This window comes from Protopterus annectens, chromosome 10.part0, assembly GCF_019279795.1.
Source record: "Protopterus annectens isolate FY-2018-M chromosome 10.part0, PAN1.0, whole genome shotgun sequence".
NCBI lineage: Eukaryota > Metazoa > Chordata > Ceratodontiformes > Protopteridae > Protopterus > Protopterus annectens.
In genome coordinates, this window is record NC_056744.1 from 1,513,878,390 (window position 1) to 1,513,902,048 (window position 23,659).

General features: G+C 41.7%; 1 protein-coding gene across 1 annotated transcript in view; it reads left to right on the forward strand.

The window, feature by feature from the left end:
* The window catches only part of LOC122814324 (zinc-binding protein A33-like), a 1,202,255-nt gene that overhangs the window by 721,949 nt on the left and 456,647 nt on the right, over nucleotides 1–23,659 (forward strand). The window lies entirely within an intron of this gene.

Genomic DNA, 23,659 nt, shown 5'->3' on the forward strand with positions numbered 1-23,659 from the left:
CCCTCCTGGACCCGGCTGGTCCTGCTTGCATCTCTTCAGGTCCGCATGGTGGTCCCGGACCTGTTCACCAGTCCTTGGTATTCCTGTGGCACTGATGATATCACGTGCCAACTGGTCCCACACCTCTGCTTTGTATGCACCCCACAGGACCTGGCCCTGCATGAGTTGGGCCTCGTGATCATGGACAAGGAGCCAAACCATATATCTGGACTCCTCAACACCCCACTGCTGTGCTCGAAAGCAACTACCCTCACCTACACCTGACATCCTGACTGCAAGTACTTTCCACAATCAGTTATGCTGTGTATTCCCGCATATGGTGCTTATATATGCCGTTTTTCCCGCACTTATGTGTGATTGGCCAGTTTGGAAATGTATCAGCTTCACAAACCTGCTTTGTCATGCTTCTCTTTCCATTCATTCCTATATATATGCTAATACTGCATTTCTGAGTGCAACTGTCATGGCTTAGTGGTTCAGTACTTTGACTATGGGGCATAGTATCCTGGGTTCGAGCCTGGGCATTGCTTTTTTTTTTATTTTTATGACTGCCTAGACAGGCTAGGAGATGTGTCTGTGTAAAGTCAGTTTTGATACAGCTTGCTCAACATTGCCCACCAGTAAGCTTGTAGGCACGGTGCGCAGCTCCGCGCAAATGGGTTACACTGGTTTATGCGACATTTGGCTGTCAGCACGCATATTACGCTCAGCTCAGCTACAGGCACATAGTTTCAGCATGTTAAAATGCTATTCAACCCCAGGCACTCAATTTATATCTGATAAACCACTGCTCACCTACAGGCAGTTATACTCAGCTTGTTAGAGCATAGCTCAGCTATAGGCACTTCTGACATTTATTTTTTTTTTATTATTTCATACTTCTTAAAAATACATGGCCCATTTCCTTACACTTTACATAAGATATAATTATGTATATGTACATATATGTCAAGAGATTGTTTCGTGCTTATTTAACCAAAAAAAAAAATGATGGTGTTAGGTTGAACCGTGACTGCCTCTTCTTTGGCCGATGTCTCTACCGCTACGCTATTGCTTCTAGGCTTACTTTGCATATTTAGATCTTATATGCTTTTCCACTGACTGCTAACTGTGGCTGAGTGAGGAGCACACCCACGCAAATGAGTGCAATTACGGGCAAACTTTTTTTATATTTACAAAAATATATATAACTGTTTATATTTACATTTTATATTTATACTCTGTGGGGGCATGTGCTGTGTTGTGTTTGTTGACATTTACATGGACTCGCTCGTGGGTATTTACTTTTGGGACTTTGCCTCTTCTGGGGGCGTGTCCGTTTGCATGACTCGCCCTGTGGACACGCCTCCTACTTTCTTACACGGACTGTGTTAGCCTTAGGTGTGAGTCAGCATGCCCTCATGAATATGCATGGCATGCTGACATCACTCTGTTTAACTGCAGCCTCCATGTAAGACTTATAACTCTTACACGGAGGCTTCGTGAATCCTGTCCATTGTCAGTATGAGAGACAGCAGCTTTCCAATACATGCTGTTAATATGGGAAAAGCAGTTTTACCAAATCTCATACATGCCATTTCTATGAGGGAAAAAACATATTTACTTTATATAAGTCTATCAATCCCTCCTTTTTATTTTGAAAACTAAAATAATTTGAATTGAAATTTAAATCAAAATTTGAAACTTACAGAAAAGTCATGTCTCCATTGATTATGTTACTTTCTTTACCACTTACATTAGTTACAATGGATACCTGACTGACAATCTTTTTAATACAGAGTTTAACATATGTGCACGTTATTATAATCAACAAGATAATGGCTACTATAGCAGTTAAAACTGTGATAATTGTTTTGCACCATCCCAAAAACAATCCATTTAACCAATCACTCCAACCACTATTCCGTGTCTTTCTAGCCTTTTCAGATACCAGTTGTGTTCTACTTAAATGTTGCTGTATGGATTCTGTCTTGTCTGGAATGTAAATACAGCACTCCTCATTGATCAGAGCATAAAGACCCTTTTGCTTCTGCTGCATTTATGTCAGAACTATAGATCTATGATTGATTTAATGTACCAATACTGTTTCCTAATTCTCTCTTTCTCCTGACATTTTTTATTTTACTTTCAAGTAATTCTTTAGTTAATCTCATTAATAGTATTACATACCCTACATAACACGTTCCTTCCCATTCCATAGGAAGCCATTTACATACTTTTGTACTGCAAATGTAGTATTTCCTAGCTATTGTGATATTGCTTTCACTGACCCCTACTAGTTTTAATTATGCCTGTTGTATGCATACACTTTTTTGGAACTGCCTTTACTTTTAACTTTGGAACATCTACCTTGTCTGATTTACCACAACTCTATTTCTGTGACTAGTTTTTAGCAAATCTTTTAGTTTACATTCTTTACTCCTAGGACCAATAGTCCAATCAATTCCTTTCTTTGCACTATGGCTATTTCTTGGCATACTTCCTGCAGATCTTTTATCCATTGTTGATGCTTTGCTTTTAACTTTAAAATATTGAACTGTCCCTGCAACTTGTACTTCTGAATCAGTAATTAGTTTGTCACCCTTTTGCAAACATGTGACTACAGCTTCTGGCTCTGCATCTTTTAAACACGCTTTCCAATTTTCACTTAATCCTACCCCATGAGATGACTCAGTGGCCAGCATTCCATAGGAGCAGTTTTCCATCCTGAAATTTCTACATTCGCTGTAGCAATACCCTTATTCTTTCTCTTAAGCATTTCAAATCCTGCCAACTATGCCAAGAAAATGTATTGCCTAAACACAATTTCTTAGCAGTACAGAAATGATCAAGATAAAGAATTTTCACTACAATGAACAAAGCTTTATTAGACAGTACACTCTTACACTTCTGTATCAGGCAATATCAAACCAGTTATACTTCTAAATCAGGCAAACATTAATATTAATATCAATATCAAACCAGCTATACTTCTATGACAGGCAAGAAACCTTAATATTAAAAGAGTAAAATGGAATGTGTGCCATGCTACACAATATGATCTTGCAGAAACATCTGCAGCAGGATCAGCAATGGGAAGGGATGCACAGCCCCCACCAGTACCTATGTCACCAAAGCCACACTCACAGGAGGACTCAGAGGAGGAACCCCACTGATGATGTCCTTGGAGGCAGACGTAGGTGTGCCCAGTATTCCCTGGCCTTGAGTAAGAGCAATGCATAGCACATGCACTGACAACCTAGGGCCCTAGGGACTGACACCATACTCCAACTTCACATTCATACATACATACATATATTAAACGTGATGCCAGGCAACTCGCACAATCTGTACCTAACCATATATTGGCTGTGTACTATGTGCATCAGACAGAGGCAGCCCTGAGCTATAAGTCTGTCAACTGCTGCTAAATTCGCAAGGTAAGTCACTCACTTACACACAACTTGTAAGAGGTACTATAATATGGTATTGTATGTATGGACCTGCTGCATGTATGCAAGGGAATATAGTGGGCTATTTGGAGAGATGTAACATCCACATAGGACTACAGATACCCAGTCCAACAGTATGTGTTCTGTAATATTCATTAGACCTCATGGTTGGCATTTTCACTACAGCAGTCAAGGCTGATGTTAAACAGTGGGGTCACATGATATTTGCACTACTGTCTATTTCAGCAGATCATGTGCTGTTCTTCCCTCACCCCCAACACATCAGTGTTTCCATACAACTGCTGTAACAGTAAGTCAGCAATGGTATATCAGATCAGACAATCTCAGGGCTGTGACATAGAACCTGATCACACAGTGTATGTCTGGCATAACACAGGGATAACAATGTACATATGTATACTGTTGATTGTGTGATGAAGGACACATCTCTGTCTGGCAGCCTGTGTGGTTCAGTGCGCTAGAGATGTTAACATGGGAGATGGTGTTGATAGTCCAAATCTGGAAGTATGCACAGTTTTTGCAAGTGAGGTATTAGTATGCTGGTGTTTCCACAGACTGTCATACCTCTCAATCTGTTAGTGCAAGAAATTTGGACAAAGCCAGAAAGAATGGGGGGACAAAGGCCCAAAAATAGAGACAGTACGGATTGTTCCGATTAACCTAGAAAGTTGCTACTATAAAATCAAGTTGCATTATTACAGAATATCTGAAGGATATAAAGTCTGACACTCAAATATTTCTCTGTAGTTAGTATTACTCAGAGACTTCAATATATAATAATTTACCAGAACACAACAAATGTATGAGGAGCAGACCAGACATATGAGGCAAAAGTCTGGACTTTCTGCAAAAATCTGTAGAGTTGAGAGGTATGCAGACTGTCAGCCTATGTGTGGAGTAACATTATGAACCACAGTCATATTTCAAGTACAGCAGACAGCTGGGGACTGCTGTGGACAATTTGAGGGAAGTGCAGTACTAAAGAAGAAAGTGCAGCTGGCAATGTCTGTAACATACAAAATCCCAGTCTGGCCTGGAGTCACCTTGTATGTACAGACAGTTCCACTGGGCATGCTCCTATACTTATTTAAAATGAGCACAGCTCTGTTGCCTCTTCATTAAAATGACCTGCTCTGTGTAAACACATCTGTACATACAGACATATATGTATACATAACTGTCTGTCCCTATCTGTCTCTCATATCATTAGTATATCTATAACTATGTACTGTCAAATAGATATATACTGATATATCTATATATATATATATATATATATAAAACAAACTATATATATATATATATATATATATATATATATATATATATATATATATATATATATATATATATGATATATATAAATATATATATATATATATATATACACACACACACACACACACACACACACACACACACACACACACACACACACACACACACACACACACACACACACACACACACAGCTACAGTTATAGAAACATCCTTGTTATAGAAAAATATATGTGTGGATGTATGTACTGACCCATAAACCCTAATAATGGTGAGTAAGGCTGCACTCACATATGCATACAGTTGCTCAAAGGAACCAAACTAAGGGTGCAACAGTACACAATCCACTCACCTACAGACCCCTGTGCCTGCTGGATATCACCATGAAGACAGACACAGGTAAGCAGGTGGTGTAATGTATAATGCTGTCAACACACGCATGGACAGGGCACAATGTCCCTGGCCACAGGTTTGCTATCTAACTGCAAGCAGCTACATGTGGCCATACTGGTAACTGTACACACATAGCAAGGATAATAGTTATCTCACTGCTAGAACACTATATGCAGATAACAGTATGAAGCAATATCACTCTGCAGGTCACACATGCTGTGCAACACAAGCCTAGTTTGTGTAATCCACAAGTACTGTGCCTGCAATCATATATGCAACAGACATAACTTGTGGTGCATGAGATACGTACCATGAGCTATAGTGTATAAGACTAGCTATGTAAGGGTTGTACTCTCCCTCCAGCCAACTTGGTGTGTATCTGCATGACTGTGTGTTTCTGTGTGTGTGTGTGTGTGTGTGTGTGTGTGTGTGTATCTCACTGCAACACAATGGTCATGTCCTCATGGGCTAGTCATCAGCAATGATTATACACTTTTTTGGCCCTGTAACTAGCTGTCAGCTTCCAAACTGTCATCCTCTACAAGGCCTGCTGATGTGATCCACCTCAAGATCGCCATCTGACAGTCTAACATCAGACATAAGCTATGGCACATGCAATAAGTACTATGAGTTATAGTGTACAAGACTAGATAGTTAAGGGTTCTAATCTCACTCCGCCCAACTTGGTGCATGTGTATATCCATATGGCATATGTATGATAACCTTTTTAACTTAGACATAAGTAGGGTTTTGCATTATTTTATTTGTACAGGGTGATGTGGCCCCCAAATGACTGACAATAACAAGGTCTGCTGATATCAACAAGCATTATATATTCTAAAATGATAGTATTAGCAGACATGAGGTGTGTTGCGTGCATTGGGTACTGTGATCTGTAATGCATACCAGTACATAGGTAAGTGTTCTAATCTACAGACAGCCAATTGCACTATGTGTGTGCCTTGGCATGTCCTGTATGCAGTGAGTGGAAGTGGTGCTAGCCTGAATGTGGCAATGTTTGTGTGTGAGGCTGTTACATCATTTTACATCATGTTACAGAGCCATAGGACATGTGAATGTGACTAGCATAATGGCCATACAGCTCTCACAATTACCTACATATTTATACCCCTCAGTATAGGATCAGCACATATTGCCCCTGTCCAAGAGGAACTCAGGCAGATGCCATGTGAACCTATGGAGCCATGCACATATATTGCTGTAGCTTGCTGAAGTCATATATCTGCCATGCTTCTATGCCATCCTGAGCTGCCTTATTGCAACCATGTGTCCATATGTTATCCCCTCAGAGTCCTGCAATAGAAACATAAACAGGTCCATAACACACTTGCCATTGTGTAACAATACCACCAGTACAACATCATATGGCATAAGGTACACAAAAGTATGTTGTATACTATTGACACATGCCAGCATACAGCATCTGTTGGTGACCACTGCAAGTGGCATGGCAAAACAATACTGCATTAAACAAGTACATGTCAAGTAATATAGTCACCCTGTGCATCAGACACATAGCTTCATGTCCCTGCATCAATGGAAAGGATGACAGGGATGTGGCACAGATATCATCACTTGCACAGGGTGTTGTGTGGGGTGCTGAAGGTCTAGGCTGGACCAAATGGTTGACAGCATGTGTGTGAGTCAGGAAGGGGAGCGGGTTAGATGGACCATGCTGTGTGAGTGTGAGCATGTACACAGTCAAGCTCAGTACTAACCCTACACATGTTCATGTTGGACAGCTTTTGACTATACATGGTAGAGGTGACAGTTCACTGTCTCTGGTCCTGAACACAGGAACTGGCTCTGCCAGGAGTTGCACTGGCACCACCATGCCCAAGGTCAGATGTCGTGCTAGCACCTGATGGTGACTGCTATCTGCTGGGACCATGTCCCCTACAGGACCACCCAAGTCCATGAGCCCATGGCCTGCCATGCCATGGTATGGACAGCACACACCCCTCTGTAGTGCTATATGTACTGCCACCATGGCAGCGTGACTGTGCATGGCCACATGGACTCTCAGCAGATGACACTGCTGACCTATGTTCATGGGTTCGACTCCCAATTCCAACCATGTTCCAGCACAGACAATGTGCAGTCTGAGACAGACACTGTCTCACCTCACCATATGTCCACTGCAGGGTGTCCCAAATGCAGTGAAGGCATTCACTTATGTCAGACTGTGCTGCATCCATAACCCTAAGCACATGTCTGGTGTTCCATTCAGGATGTTCCTGTGCCTCCATGATGACCCAAGTCATGTGCCGAGTCACCCATGATGTGAAACCTGCAACAGGTGGTGGACAGACATCAGGCCTCTTACAAGCACCCCTGTCAATCCAGCTGTGTGGGACCTTGCCAGCTCTCCGGCTATGGCCAGTGTCTACACTCACTGGAGCCATAGTTGCCACACTTTCTGCAGAATGTCTCCACCCTCTGACTGTCCAGTATCTGTGGCCTCTGGGGACTTGGTATGCTTGGGCATACTGATTGTGTGCAGTGACAATGGGGGCAGAAGAGGGATGTCAACCTCTAGGACAGATTCAGCCCCCAACAACCCCACCATTACCTCACTGTGGCCACCATTATCTTTAGAGTCTGAAGAGTCACTGACATCAGGTTGTGTGGAGGAGAGACTCCAATTCCCACGGTCACCTGTGAAAATCAAGAGAGAAGCAGTATATTACTACCTGCACTATTATGTATGGAAATCCACCAAGACTCATAATAATATGGTTCCACAACTGCATTACCAGTATCACATCTTCTCATCTCCACTTTCATGCACAACAGACTTCCTCACAACAAAATACACATTCAACTCAAGGCCTTTATAACAAGCATGTCAGGTAAATCAAGTGAAACCTGACCAGTACTATGTACCTTTTAGTTATTCAGTATGAAGCTATACATGATAAAAGAGCACATAAAATCCAGTACACCTATCTTAACAAATATATGCAACTACAAGTTTCAATGCCTAAGGTACGTACCATCAACCATTCGGTTTTGAAAACGTCATGTCGGATTAATTGCCTCATGTAAACCAGGAGGCTTATTCACTCTTAACTATAACTGCAAACATGTTTCTGTTCATTCAACTACACTCATGTGATTATCCACTCTAAGAACCTTAGTTATATGTTCCAGAATGGAACATACAAAATTCGACTCTATGTACATACAAAATTAGGTGTACATAAGGAATTATTCTGGCCCTTAACTTTAATAGCATATATACGTTCTGTAACAAAACAGTATCAAGCTTACCAGGAGCAGGATCATGGCCTTGGACAACACCTGACGGACCTGTAAAACGGAATGTCAGTAACACCACATGTTGCAGCACAACAAGATAATACATGCATATATTGCACTTGTACAGTAGCTACTGTATTATATGATGTATTGGTGGCATTCTGAGTATGACTGTACAACTGAGCTTAAACCCTCCCAAAGCACATAGACTTCACACCCACATAAAAGTAAGTACAACCTGATGCAATGACTGCTACAGTATTAAAATGGTGATCATAGTAAGCTTATCTGCACGATCCTTTGATGTGGAGACTGTGGAACCCACCTCCACGGTGTATAGTGTGATGGATGCTTGGGAGCTGTTATGTGTCCCTAGGTTCACCAGAAATTCCTCTGTGGCTGAGAGTGGTTGCTCTACTGCAGGCCCTCCACCAGTGATGGCACGATCTCTGGATACATCATTTTCCCTTCATTGGGCAGCATTCATCATGTCATGTGGTGATATATCTGCTCATATGTCCTGTCCTGGTGGCCAGTGGCATTCACATCCCAGACAAGGTCTGCCCACAGTGCAGCCCACTGTTCCCTGTTATGCCTCCCTCTGGATAGCAGGATGTGATGATGCTGATGTAGTCCATCAAGTATTATGTCATTCTCCACATCTGAGAATGGGGCATAGTGTCTAAGGTAGATTATTCCAGAAAGACAATAAAATGAGAACACATAACAGGATCAGTTACATGGATGTCCAGTTTGTACAGGTACAGCAAGGGCAAAATGGCCAGCACTATCCATTGCTTGCTCACACATGTCATACCCCACAGTGTGACAACATACTACGTGTGTGGATACAACTGAGATAGTATCATTAGCGAGGTATTTCCCTGTGTGCCATGGCAGCTTCTCTAGTCCATTGTGGTGTATTCCCTAAGGCCAACTATCCAATAATATGTCATAAGACCAGTGCCAGACAAATAGCAGTGTGCTGTTACAGCCACTATTTAGGGAGAAAACCAGTGTGCCACAATGACAAAGGACAATGCAGCCTTGATGTGTTGTATGTCCCCTGTAGGTGTAAGACAGCAGGATACCAATGACATGTCATTATCGCATCCTGTTATACACAAAAGCAGTTACATACCTGATGGAGTGCAGCACTCCTCTGTTGAAATGTGCTTCTAGTAATGTTTTGCAAAGGTATGCTGTGTGTGAGTAAAGTCTCATACAGAATGTTTCCTCATAGCCAGGTGCTTGCATTTTTAACATGCTTCTCATTAGCAGGTAATTGCCTCTAAACCAGTCTGTGGCTCTGACATGCTAATTGCAGCCAAAACAGATGACTTACACTATCATTAACTAATGTCATGCAACCACTGGGCAGTATATAAGGCCTTCATGTACACCAGGGCCCCTTTCTTAGCTGTTGAGATGGACTTTACTGGGGTGAGGGGACTACATCATCACAGAGGGTAAGTTTGTTGCAGATACCTTTACACAGAGCTGTGTGTACCACAGGCTTCAACTGCTGCTGCAGGTAATAGACATAGGCAGAGAGTGTGAACATTTTGGAGGACAACAAGCTGTAGGTGTAGCTGTGTCAGCCTTGTTTTAGAGGCAGAGCCAGGGTTAGGGTACCCTTTACACTGCAATTAAGGTATGTGTTTATGGTACATATGTTAGCCAACTGTGTCAATACCAGAGTACTAGGCAACGGGTCTAGTTTATTGTGTCAAAAGACGATTCTGTCAAATAGGAATTGTGCAACACATTAACAGCAAAATGCTAATACGTTGAACCAACGAAACTGCAAAATTTAAAAAGTCGAACAATCATAGCTGGCCAAGCCCACCATCTGCAAAACACTATGTCCCAAACACAATAACAAAAAACACATACATGCACTAACAAAAACCCTACTTCTAACCCTAAGGTAAAGCATTAAAACCCTACTTCTAACCCTACACTAAACCCCACATACACAACTATCTATGCACTATTGTTAACCCCTCCCTAACCCTAAGGTTCGTAACTACTGCACACTTACCCTACATTACGTACCGCTGGACTTACCTTACTCCGCACCCTAACCCTAAGTTCCGTAACTATAGCACACTTACCTTATGAAGCTATATCGCAGATGAGCCATCTATGACAGTTCGATGTTTTAAATTTTGCATTTTTGTTGGTATGACGTATTTGAGTTTCACTGTTTATGTGTCGCGCGATTCATATTAGAACAAATCGTCTTTTGACATGATAAAGCAGACCCCTAGGCGAGATATTGTTATGCTATACAGATATGTGAAGTGTGTCCCTACCTTCAGGCCTGTGACTTGCAGGACTGAAAAGCAGTTATTTAACATGCAATGCTTTGTGTGGAAAAACAGTGCATGAGTCATTCATTAATTGCTGTCTTTACAATAATGTAATTGAAATGCAGTACAACACTGGATTTGAACCCAGGACTGTCTGTGGCAAAATGCACTGGATAGAAGGCATTTAACAGACTGAGCTACTCAGTCACTGCTAAGGTAATTGTGTTTGCAAGATATATGTGCACACTTACAGGGTGTGACAGACATTTTCTACATCCATCAGTATGTGCATGGCTTTATATGGATGCATTTCTGCACCAGTGTCCCAGTTGTACATGTACTTTGCTACTGATGCCTTAGCAGGTGTCTTTCTACATGTTGCTGATAAAAGGGCACATTTACCTGCTATCACAGGCCTCACTTACATCCACAATCATGTCTTTGGCTGTCTAGTGGTGTACTATTGTACCACAGTCCAAGGTACACTCCCATTTTTTCCATTACTTTTTATTCCAGTTTGTGCAGTGCAGTGTGGTGCACAGATCCGCTGAAACACGCCTAATGACTTTAAGTGGCAATTACTATGTTTTGTTTAAACCACCTGTTTTAATAAAGAGTTGTGTGGCATGGTGGGTTAATGCAGTGTGCCTTAGGTGAGATGGGCTTGGGTTTGAAACATGGCAGAGGTGTTTACTATATGCATGTGTCTTAACAATGTTATGAACACATATAGAGTTCTTATAGCTCTATTTAGCTGAGCTAAGCAAAGCTGCACAATTTATTTATTTATTTTATTCAGTTTGTTTACTGGGATGGGCTCTTCTTGGCTCAATGGACTATTTTCAATGGAGTCCTGGCAAGAAAAGCTTTATGAACAACAATATAATATGAACACAATGCATTTACATTTATGTAATACTATTAAAGAACGATGGTATTACATAACATGATAAAAAATCTATGATTGCAGTGAAAATATAGTTAAAAAAGTAAAAGGTAAAATTACACACTCACGCACACATAAATAAATCAATTAAAATATGGAAAAATAATTGGTGCATATTCCTGTTAAATTTATTAGAATGTGAAATAACACATGGCTGACATTACAGTGTTACATGACATCTTAGCAGAGTTAAAGTAGGAAGGGGATAAGAGGTGTTAATTGCTGAATGTAAAAAGGGTGGGACAATAAGAAAAAAAGTAGAGCAAGAGTAGGAGTAAATGAGAAAAAGGAAGATGGTAGTAGTCAGAGAAGGTCAGTATGATGAAGAGAAGAGAGAAGTAAAGGAGTGTGAGAAATGGGGAAAAAAGAGGTGAGTCATGTGGGATGAGAGCAGGAACACTCCCAGAGGCTTTTGAGATGGGAATGAAGCAGGGTCTTAAAGGGAGAGTGACTGCCTGTAGTACAAATAAAAGGTGGCAGGGAGTTCCAGAGGTGAGCTAGGGAAAAGTATAGTAGGTGTTTGCTTGGAGGACAAGCAGGCCTGTGCAGTTCAAGGAAATTCTGGTTACTGGATCTTAGAAGTCTGTTGGTTAGGTGCATTTTGAAAGAGGAGGCAAGGGAGGGGCAGATGGAGGGATTAAAAATGAGTTTATGGGCATGAGTAAGTTGAATGTATGTAAGATGGTTGGGAAGTTCGAGCCAATTTAACGGACATTGCAGTGGTGGGAGGAGGATGTATAGCTGGTAGCAAACTTAGAAATGTTGTTATAATAGGAGGATAGCTTTGTTTTTAGAAAAGACTGAAGGTTGGTAAGAAGTGGGGCACCATATAGAGAGAAGGAATGAGAAAGGTATTAGAGAGTACAAGTTTAGTAGTGGGAGTGATATAGCAGTTATGGCAGTAGAGCATGTCTAGTTTCTGCTGGGTTTTCTTTATATTGGCTAGTAGATGGGTATCAAATTTGAAATGTTCATCGATAAGGACTTCTAAAAGCTTTATCTGGTAGGCTACCTTGAGAGAGGTATTGCTTTGACTAGTAATGTAGTTCTTGTCTATAATGGTATTTTTGAAGGGAAAAATAACATAATTTTAGTTTTAGATGCGTTGAGTAATAGGTGGTTGTATATCATCCAATGTTCAGTATGAGAGAAAGCATCCTGAGTTAGTTTTAAGAGAGTGGAGGTGGAAGCAGTGGAGCAGATGATCATAGAGTTATCTGGGTATTGAATCAGTTTAGCACTAGGAATCTTTTGGTGGGAGTCATTTATGAAAATGTTGAACAGTAGGGGAACCAATATGGAACCCTGGGGTATGACTGTAGGTGTATTAAGGAAGGAGGAGGTGGCTTATTTTCCATTTGACAGCTTGTTGTCTGTCAGACAGGTAACTAGAAAACCAGTTGACAGAAGAGTGGGATAGGTTTAGATTAGAGAGTTTAGATAGGAGAAGGTTATGGGAGATAGTGTCAAAGGCCTTGGATAAGTCCAGAAGCAGGGTGGACACTAGACAGCCAGAATCCCTGGCTTTGTTGATGGTTTTGAGAAAGGAGAGGAGATTGGTTGTGGTACTGTGGCCAGGTTTAAAACCATGTTGTGTGGGGGTACGTAGGTGGTTGTCTGTGAGGTAGGGTAGAAGTTGTAGGTGGATACACTTTTCCAAAATTTTTGTGACAGGGGATAAGATAGCGATTGGCCGTAATTGGGAATGTTGTTGTTATTACCTCCATTGTGAAGGGGAATGATATAGGCCTTTTTTCAGAGTAGGGATACATAGTTTTCTTGGATTGAGCTGTTTATTATAATGGAAATGGGAAAGGCGATGGCATCAGCAGCAATTTTGAGGAAGTAGGAAGGAAAATCATCAGGGGCATTTGAACGGGTCTATATTATAAAGTTGACCGCTTACTTCATCGAATACCGAAACAATGACCCGTCGTAATCGAACCACATAAACACCAAACGCTCTAAACCATGAAATTTAAAAAGTCGAACAATCATACTTGTCCCACCCCATCCCCCGCTACATACTACCTACACAAACAAACTAAATAAATGACATGCATACACTAACCAAAACCCTACTTCTAACCCTAAACAAAACCCTACTTCTAACCCTACACTAAATCTTACATATACCACCATGTATGCACTTAACTTAACCCGCACTCTAACCTTAAGGTCCATAACTATCGCACACTTACCTTAAAAAACTAAACCCAAACAGACTAAATAATCAACACACATACACTAAACAAAACTCTACACTAAATATAACATACAGTACCATCTATGAACTTACCTTAACCCGCACCCTAACCCTAAGGTCCATAACTATTACACACTTAGCTTACGGAGCTATACCACATAAGGCCAACCATGACAATTCAACTTTTCCACTTTCGCTCTTCTGGACGATCGATATTGTAGTGGTTCGATGAAGTTGGGTTGACATTTAGGCGTTCGGGTAAGTAAGCAGTCGACTTTCTAATAGGGAACCATTTAAACATGGTTTCAGTTTCTGATGAAGTTTTTTATGGTGGAGATAGGAATGGGTTTGATAGTGAAGGAAGGGTGTTGGGAGGTGTTAGTGTTCATAGGTTCATAGGTTGGTACTAGGCTAATTGCCTTTGTGGGCCATTTTAAGCCTAGCCAATTACCCACTGTGAGAATCAAACTCTGCACCTTGTGTTTGTACTAACCATTATATCACCCCTCCATTAGTTAGGGGAGGGAAAGATAGGAGATGAAAGTGAAGCTTTGTTGGGGAAGGAAGTAGTTAGTTTGGCTACAGAATCAGTAAAGAAAGAGTTAAATTGGGTGGCTTAGGAGAGGTCTGAGACATTTAGGTCAGGGCAGGGGCTGTCTCTTTTGCCAGGATTGAGGAGGGTGGAGATGTCATTCCAGAATTTTTTGGGGTTGATCTTGTGGTTATTCTGAATGGTGGAAAAGTAGGATATGTGGTCGGATGTAACAAGTTTTTTTACTTTGTTATGTAGTAGCTTATATTCAGTCAGGGTGGCATGGGTTTTATTTTTCTGGTAATGTTTCCAGTCTTTGTCACGGAGATGCATAATGGTTGTAGTTTCTTTGCTTAACCATGGGACAATTTTACTTTTGATTCTTTTGGTTCTGGAGGGAGCAAGGATATTTAACAGGTCTAAGAATGTAGTATTAAAGTAAGCTACTGCATCATCTAGGAAGAGGGTTTTTAGAGGACTCCAGTTTGTGTGTTTTAGAGAGCTGGAGGAAGTTTCTGGGTTGATGTTTTTGAGAGAGTGGGAGGAGATATGTGTGGGATAGTTGTAAGGAGGAGGGAGGGCGATGAGTGAAAGAGGGAAGATGATCATTAAGAGTGTCAGGTAGGATGCAGCTGTCAGAAATGTACTGGAGGTGGGAAACAAGAATCCAGTCAAGAGTAGTACCAGAGGAGAAGTGTTTCAAGGGCATGATAGTAGAGTTTATTAGTTGTGAGAAGTTGTATAAGTTTACATTGTGTGGAGAAGTAGGAGATTGAATATCGGTCCAGTTAATATTAACATCACAGAGGATTATGGTCTTGTTGGTAATGTTAGAGGAGAACCAGGAGAGGATATCCTCAAGAATAGGGATATTGTCTCCTGGGGGAATGTAAAGAGTGGCTATATATTGCGTTTGTTTCTATTCATCTGAAGGAGAGGCAGGGTTAGTTCGGCACTGCTAAATTGAGGTATGGGTTTGATGAAGGGAGTAACTGTAAGGGAGGAGGAGTAGAGAAGAGCTACTCCACCACCTTTTTTGAGGGTCCTGTCATTTCTAATTATATTGCAGTTGGGGGGCTGATTTCAGGATATTTTATGTGTGGCTTTAACCAAGTTTCAGCAACAGATAGGATATCTGGGTGGTTATGTTGGAGCCAGGCATGGAAGTTTGGAATCTTGTTACATAAGCTTTGAGCATTCAGTGTAGTGAAAAGGAAGGATTTGCAGGATGAGGGGGAACAGGGAAGGGTAGAGGGACCAGAGTTTGGGTGAATCTCACCAGAGACAAGGTTGGTAATACATTGATGAATATGGGAAAAGAGGAATTTAGAGTGCTTAGTGTCCTGCTTGACAGTTGGGTGTTGTGTTATAGTAGTGTTGTTAGGGATTGCAGATGAGAGGCAGTGAACATGAATGCGTTTATAAGGAATAGGAGGTTGCTATTGAAGAAATAGATATGAATGGATATAGTGGTTGTAGGGTGTTTAACATATGTGTGGTATGTAGAAGTTACATGAAAGGAGGGAGAGTGATTAGAATTTGGAGGACTGGTAAGAAGGTGAAGGTAGGTTAGGAAGAGAAGAAGAGAAAGAAGTACAAAGGAGGTGAGTTTTAGTGGAATAATGGAGTTTGAGTATTGTGGTATTGGGGAAATTGTAGTACAGTGCAGAGAAGACTGACCATGGGATTAGTCAAGCTAGTTCTAAAGTGGAAGATATCTAAGGGGAGTGGAGGGCATTGTGTGGGTGGGACTGATGAGCTTGTGATTGGAACTTTTGGGTGTGGGAGTGGTGCTATGGCTATAAGGGTGGACTTTGAAAAATGATTGGTATTGAGGGAAGATAAATTCTTGCTTGTTAAGGTACTGATGTCTTATAATGTCACATATTCATAGAAGTTATGTATGAAATGTTTGGGATGTTTACAGGTTATATTTTTATTGAGTAGTCACTTTTGTGTGTGTGCACAAATGTATTACAGATAGCTAGTAATTTTTTAATGGGACAGGTGGCAGTGCTGGAGGCTGAGCACCAGGGAGAGGCTGCCCCACCAGGTTGGCCAGCTTGTCCTCAATAGCCATGGTGGACTATCCTGTGCACCAAGACTGGCAGCTCAGCCTGGGTGACAACACCCCTTCTGTCACTGCTCCCAGAGTGGGGCCCATCCCCATCCAGTGGGGTGGGGTGGAGCTACCTACATCACAGGTTGTGCAGGGGCAGCAGAGGGGGCACCACCGATCTGGATCCCAGACATACTGGGACCCAGTGCCATGGCTTGTTGAGCCAAGGTAGGAGGATCAGCCGGAACCAGCCTACCTTGAACTGCTGTGGTAATTGAAGTATAGCAATCAGTTGAGATTAGTTATGAACAAACCATTGTTACTATTAACAGCATGGAACATCATTATATTTAACCCAGTTACATAGCAATGCATATTATGTGTGACACAACATGAAATAACAGAACAGTCAATATGTTAACAGCATGCCAGTAAGACTTAAAGCATATTGCCAAAAAAAAAAAAAACAGTTAATTTAACAAGATATGTTAATATGAAACCATAATAACACATAATGATAATAAACCACATTTCCCAAAATATAGTTATTGCAACAAAATATGTCAATAGTAAACTATAACAATAAATAAATTAAGATAAGGGGTGGGGAGACAGAGAAAAATACTCCATTACTAACATTGCACACTATATCCCTGGCAGCAGTGCTAATATTTACTTTACAGGTATGTATTATCATTTTCTGTACAGTGACTACAAGTCTCCTATAGCTGATGTAGCATGTACATACCTCTCAATCTGTTTCCATGGGACAGTATGGGCCAAGCAATAACTAATGCAGGTAAACAACTACACATAACATTTGCACATGATGTGGACTTCTATAACTGCCAAGGTGTTCTGTAGGTGGATTTGGTATTACTTTGCATTCCAGGTAATAATTTATGTGGTAATCCTGTGACAGATGAATTGCACAATATTCATTACAGTGCAATAAATCATAACACTTGAGAGTCATGTATGTATAAACTAGACAGCCATCATGCCTTAGTTGGCAGCATGGGAATAGAACCCAATAACTGTGACTGCAGTGGACATCTGCAACTAATGTTATAATTGACTGTAGCAACTTAGTACAGACATGCAAGGAATACAGCCAAACTGGAAGTATATAGATTTATTTATGAATCAACAATGCTGATGATCACATTCTTGATATTGAGTTTAACATTCTGCAAAATCTAATCACAGTATCTCCTCATAATATGGGCAACCTCACCCATATACCTTTTGCTCCTAGAGAGAGAGGGAAAATGTGAGCATTATGTGACTGATACTGAAAATTTCATGCTACATACCACTGGATTTGAACCCAGAACTGTGTGTGGTAAAATGTACTGTGTACAAGGCATTTAACAAACTGAACTAATGAGTCACTGCTGACTACTGAGTGACTGATACTGGCCTGGAGATAAACTGGAACCATACTATAAACTGAGCAATACAAGTTACAGGACATTCTTCTGGCATTCTAGTACTATTACAGTGTTATAATAGACAGCAGTGACAGTAGAACACACATGCATGGCGTACAACCATACCACATATATTAACACAGCTTTATTTTAGAATCAACAATGCTGGCGAACACTTTTTATTGTTATTGGTTTGAAATATCTGTGAAGTCCACACACAGTATCTGCCCATGGAGTGGGCTACCTCACCCATATAACTTTATTACTTGCAGTCTGAAGAACAGAGATCATTATGTGTCCAATTATGGCCTGGAGACAACCTTGGACAGTACTATGAGTTTGGCAATATAGCTTGCAGGCCAGTAGATTTGCATTCTTCAGCTATTACAATGTCATATTTGACTGCAGCAACCTTACCATACAGAATCAACACATACAGCTCTACTGCAATAGTTATGCCAACACAATCCTGCTGTACACCATTTTGCTTACTGTACTTCATGTTGTTTATTGTTTTAATTGCACTACAGTTGTTATTGTTCATTTATTGCACTGCCGCTCTAATTGCCCATTTATTGTACTACAGTTGTATGTGCCCATTTATTGCACTACAGATTTACTTGTGTATAATTTATTGCAGTAAATTATTTACTCTTTCTTCCCTATTGCACTACATGTAGCATACTACATCCATACTCACCACACTCACGGTGCAACCTAAACAGGAACACAGCATGAGACTCGACATTGTGAGCCCTCTCAGCTGCAGCTGTTGGGAGAGAAGCACACCATTATGCATACCAGTTTTGCAGACATTCAGCTTACATTTTGGCAAGATAGTGGAAAACATGCTTATATACTTCTGGGGCATTCCCAGCTCTTGCTTCTTGGACCCAGGTATCCAAGGTTCTACTCTTTCACCTTTTCTGGTCATTATGGTGGTGATGACACTGGTCACCTGTGTGGGAGATGCCCATAACACTGGTCAGTTCCCTGGCCAACTGGTCCCAGGCCTCTGCCTTACATTCTGAGCCCTGGGAACTGCCCTGCATCAGCCTGGCATCATGGTTTTTACTAGGAGCCCACCATGACCCTGGACTCCTGAATACCCCACTTCTGCACCCAAAAGCATGCACCTTCACCAGCACCACCTGGCATATTGACAGTTCATAGATTCATAGGTTCATAGGTAGGTACTAGGCTATCTGCCTGATGGCAGTTATAAGCCTAGCCAGAATGTATTGGCTGTCTCCACCCTCTTAGATTAATCCCCTGTGCCTCTGTCCAGCAGAGCCACTGAAGTGATCCCCGGGGTAAACTTTCTGTTTCCCATCCACTCGTTAAGGTTGGTCTTGAAGAGTGTTAGTGAGGAGCTCTGCCTAATGCAGATTGGAATCTTGTTCCAAAGCATGGGAAGTCTCTGGGACAGGAATCTATCCCTCCAGTATGTCCTACTTATTGTTGTGGTGAGATTTAGATCCCTAGATCATGTGACTCGAGAGGATAAGGTTTTCTTTAGGTGGAGCATGTCCATCAATTCTGGGTTGGACATGGCCTTGTATGTCAGGCAGAGATCCCGTCTGAACAGGCAGTATGCAACCGAGTACAGCTGGAGTTTCTTCAGTCAAGCTGAATAGGGCATCTGTTTGAGGCCAATGATCCTCTTGGTGAGGTACTTCTGTGGTCTTTCCAGCTGTTGCAGGTGTCTTGTAAGGTACATCCCAAATGGGGCATTGTACTCTATGATAGGTCTGATGAGTGATGGGTAGAGGGGCACAATGACCTCTTTTGATCTGGATGCAAACCCTTTTGTGATTAGGTGGGCCACATAGGAGGATTTTCTAACCACTTTGGCAATGTGATTATCAAACGAGAGATTACTGTCTACTTGGGTTCCCAGGTCCCTTATTACATTTTCCATATTTAGGGGACTACCACCTATGTGGTAGTTTGTGGGTACTTTGATTTTTTTCCAAAGGGAATGACTATGCATTTTTTGGCATTTAGCTTGAGGCCATGATGTTGACACTAGGTATCCGTCTCAATGAGACCCTTTTGGAGGATGTCTGTGCCAGCTGGAGAGTCAATTATAGCCCATAGTTTGCAGTCGTCTGTGAACTTGGTCAGCCATAGCCCTCCTGTGCTTGCCTGTACCTCTGAGAAGTATATGCCGAACAGAAGGGTTCCTAGGACTGAGCCCTAGGGAATGCCACTTGTAACCGGTTTAGAGTCAGACCTAGCTCCCAAAACTCTCATCATGTGGGTTCTGTCCATGAGCCAATTGGCAGCCCATCTTGTGACATAGTGGTTTATGTTCAGGTTGGTGAGCTTGTCTATAATACCAGAATGAGAAATGGTGTTGAAGGCCTTTGCGAGGTCTATGGAGCCTGTGGAGAGGCTGAGTTTGAACAGTGTGTTTAGCTGAGGGGTTAGTTCGTCTTTGAGCTCATGTAGGACGCAGGCTGAGACACCGTACGGTCCCATAGATGCTGTGTTTTTGGCATGGTGTGATTTCAGGGGCTCTATACTCTTCTGGTATGGCTATGGGCCCTTTTGGGGGGTGAGAGGGGGGTGAAGTTTGCACTGAACCTGTCTGACAGGATGTTGGCAATGTTGGCAATATCCATTTGTTCAGTGTATTTTGTGCCATTCTGCACTAACTCCGTGCAGATCTGAGCACTGCCTCTTAGATTCTTGACATAGCTAAAGAATGCCTTGTGGTTATCTTTGGAGTCCTTGGCAATTTTTCTTTCGAAGCTCGCCTTGGATGATTTTATGAGGGATCGTAGTTTCTTGCTGATGCTGATCAGGGATGTCATCCCTTCTTGGGATTTTACTCTTTTCTATACTAGTTTCCTCCTTCTATTGTATAGCTTGTTTAGGGCAGGGGTCCACCAGGCTGGTTTCTTTTTCTTGTAGGAGTGAGTCTTGGTTTTGTTTGGGATAGCATGATCCATGCATTCTTGTAGGTGCCCGTAGAATGCATTAGTAAAGGATTTTGCAGCTTGCACAGTGTTATCCATTAACATGGGGACTTTGAAACTTTCCAGCTCGGCCTTAAGTAATGTAAAGTTTGCTTCTGAAAAGTTTTTCATGGTGGTTTCCTTGTCCGGGGGTGGAGGCGGTATGTGGATATTCAAAGTAATTTGTTTATCGTCAGATCTAACCAGTGAGGGGCTGACCTCTGGTGTGGAACACCGGCCGCCCATGTTGGTGATGACCAGGTCCAATATGTTGTCACCTCTGGTGGGAGTGTTGACAAGTTAATCCAGGGCATTTGAGTTTATAAATTCTAGGAAATGTTGGGCAAGGAAGTTAGTACTTGAGTAGTTCTCCCAGTTAATGTTTGGATAGTTGAAATCACCCAATGTTAGGGTGTTTGGTAGGACCTTTATGTTTCCCAGTGTTTCCAGAAATGCAGAATGGGGGTCCTGGGACATGGTGGGTGATGTGTAGCAAGCTACAATTTGCATTGCAGTTTTGGCCATTGTTAGTTGCACGTGGATGATCTCTGAAGCATCGTGGTGTGCCACTAACCTAAAGGTGTGGGTATCCTTGATGAATATGGATATTCCCCAACCTTTTGTAATTCAGTCCGGGTTCTGTGGCTGAAATGTATGGTATGAGTTGTAGCCTGGTAGTGTTGGGGTGCTTTCTGGAGCCTTAAACCAGGTTTCTGTTACTGCACATATATCAATTTTCTCCATACTGAGGAGTGCCTCGAATGCGTGCATTTTAAGGTTTAGACTTCTGGCATTGAGTAGTATTACCCTCAGATTTTTATTACTTGTGCTATTTACTGTGGTGGGTTTGTCTTTTGAGCCTTGCCTAAAAAAGGCACTATGGGGGAGGCAAGAGCCTTGGCCAGTATTCAAAAGCCTAAGGGTGACAGGTGCAAGCTGTCTCTAGCGAACCAGCGTGGCTTGTTGAGCATGTCATCCCAGGTGGACAGACACTGGATCCCCTTTGAATGACACCAGAAACTTAGCCAGTTGTTGAAATTGATAATTTTTTCTTTATACCATGGTATCATGCTTGGTGAGGACAGGATGCTACTCAGGGTCAATGTCATACCAGCCTGGGCTATGTGATCAGAGAGCTCTTCCATGTCTCTTTTCATGTAGTCCAGGGAGGTACTGCTCAGGTCATTCACAACAACATGGACAATGACAGAGTCATATTTGTACTTGTTTTGGAGTGACCTGAGTGCTTGTGTTATGTGGCGGATCCTGGCACCCGACAGGCAGCTAACAGTAACCTTCTCCTTATTAAGCCTAGTGAGTGGGATGTCAGTGTGCCTGACTATAGAGTCACCTATTACTAGTATGTTGGGTATGTTATTTTGCCTTAAGTGCTGTGATTGTGTGGCACACTGGTTTTATGAAGTATGTGTTTCATGGTTTGTGTTGGGGGGTGGATGTTGCTTGGAGGTCTGTCTTGGAGGTCTCTGTTGCTTTTGCAGATTTTTATTTAGAGCCTCCGAGTATGTTTTTGTGTATTTATGTGTGTTTTTTGCCAGTGCTGGTTTAATGGGTCTATGTGAGACTAGTGGTGTGATGCCAGTATTTCCCTTCTCCTCTTGACTGTCTGATCCAGTCTTGGGTTGAGAGAGAGCTTAGCCTCCAGTTTGGCTGTATAACTGCATCTCTTGCATGTATTAGTGTTTGGTGGTAGGTAGAAAGGTTTGTCTGTTTACATGAGGCAGTTGTAACATTTCCTCAAAATGCCCAGATTCACCAGTTGGACTGGAGAGTACACCTGAAACTACCCTTTGGACATGCCTGGATAGGTACAGTGAACTGTTTTACTGAATGGCTGGTATGGTCGAATAGAGAGCCTTGTCCTTCTATACAGTATAGGGGGGTCTACTGCTAGGGTTTATAAGTGCTTGCTATGAGTTTTGAGCAAGTGCCAGGCTGAGAAATGAATGGCTTGAGTGCTTAAGTTGAAAGTTTGTCTAGTTCCAAGGGAAAAATTGAAGAGGAGACTTTGTGGAGCCAGGAATAGTTATACCCTAGCTAACCGGCCACCTGGTCCCATGCCTCTGCCTTACACTCTGTTGATGAGACTCCAAGGAACAGTGCAGAATTTCCACCTATTGTGCTTAATATAGACTGTTTTCCTGCCCTTACACCTCATTGAGTAACATTCAAAAAAGCTCCGCCTTGCTTACCATCATGCAAGCCAGCCAAGCAGAGCTAAGCAGCATGAAAACTTGCACAACCATGGTTTGAGTGAAGTTTAGCACTGTGCAAACATTGGCAGCCATTATCATGTTTATGCAGTGCTTAGCATGCTTAAGCAGAGCTCAGCAAAGCACAGCAGTGCCATAATTCACAATTTTGTTATTAAATTATACAAAAATAGCACATTAAATTACAGACATGTTCTGCATATTGTGGACTCAAACCCAGTACCTACTACACATAAAACTATAACTCTATCCATTTAGCTACTTGGATATTATGAATAGTAGTATACCTTCACATATACTACTGAGCTACCTGTTAGCAGTGCTGAGCACCGCACCATGTTGTACAAACACATGCAAACATGTGTAAACAATCCTATAATTAAATAATTAATTACATCTGGTTTCTGTTTTTAGATGTCTGGAAAGTCTTGGCAATGTATGTATAAGCAGTGATCGGCTCTGCAGTGCTCTTTGCCACACCATGCAAATGGCAATTATAAAACAATAAATAAAAAACTAAATATTAATTATGATAACTGATTGCATCCGGTTTCTATTTTTAGATGTGT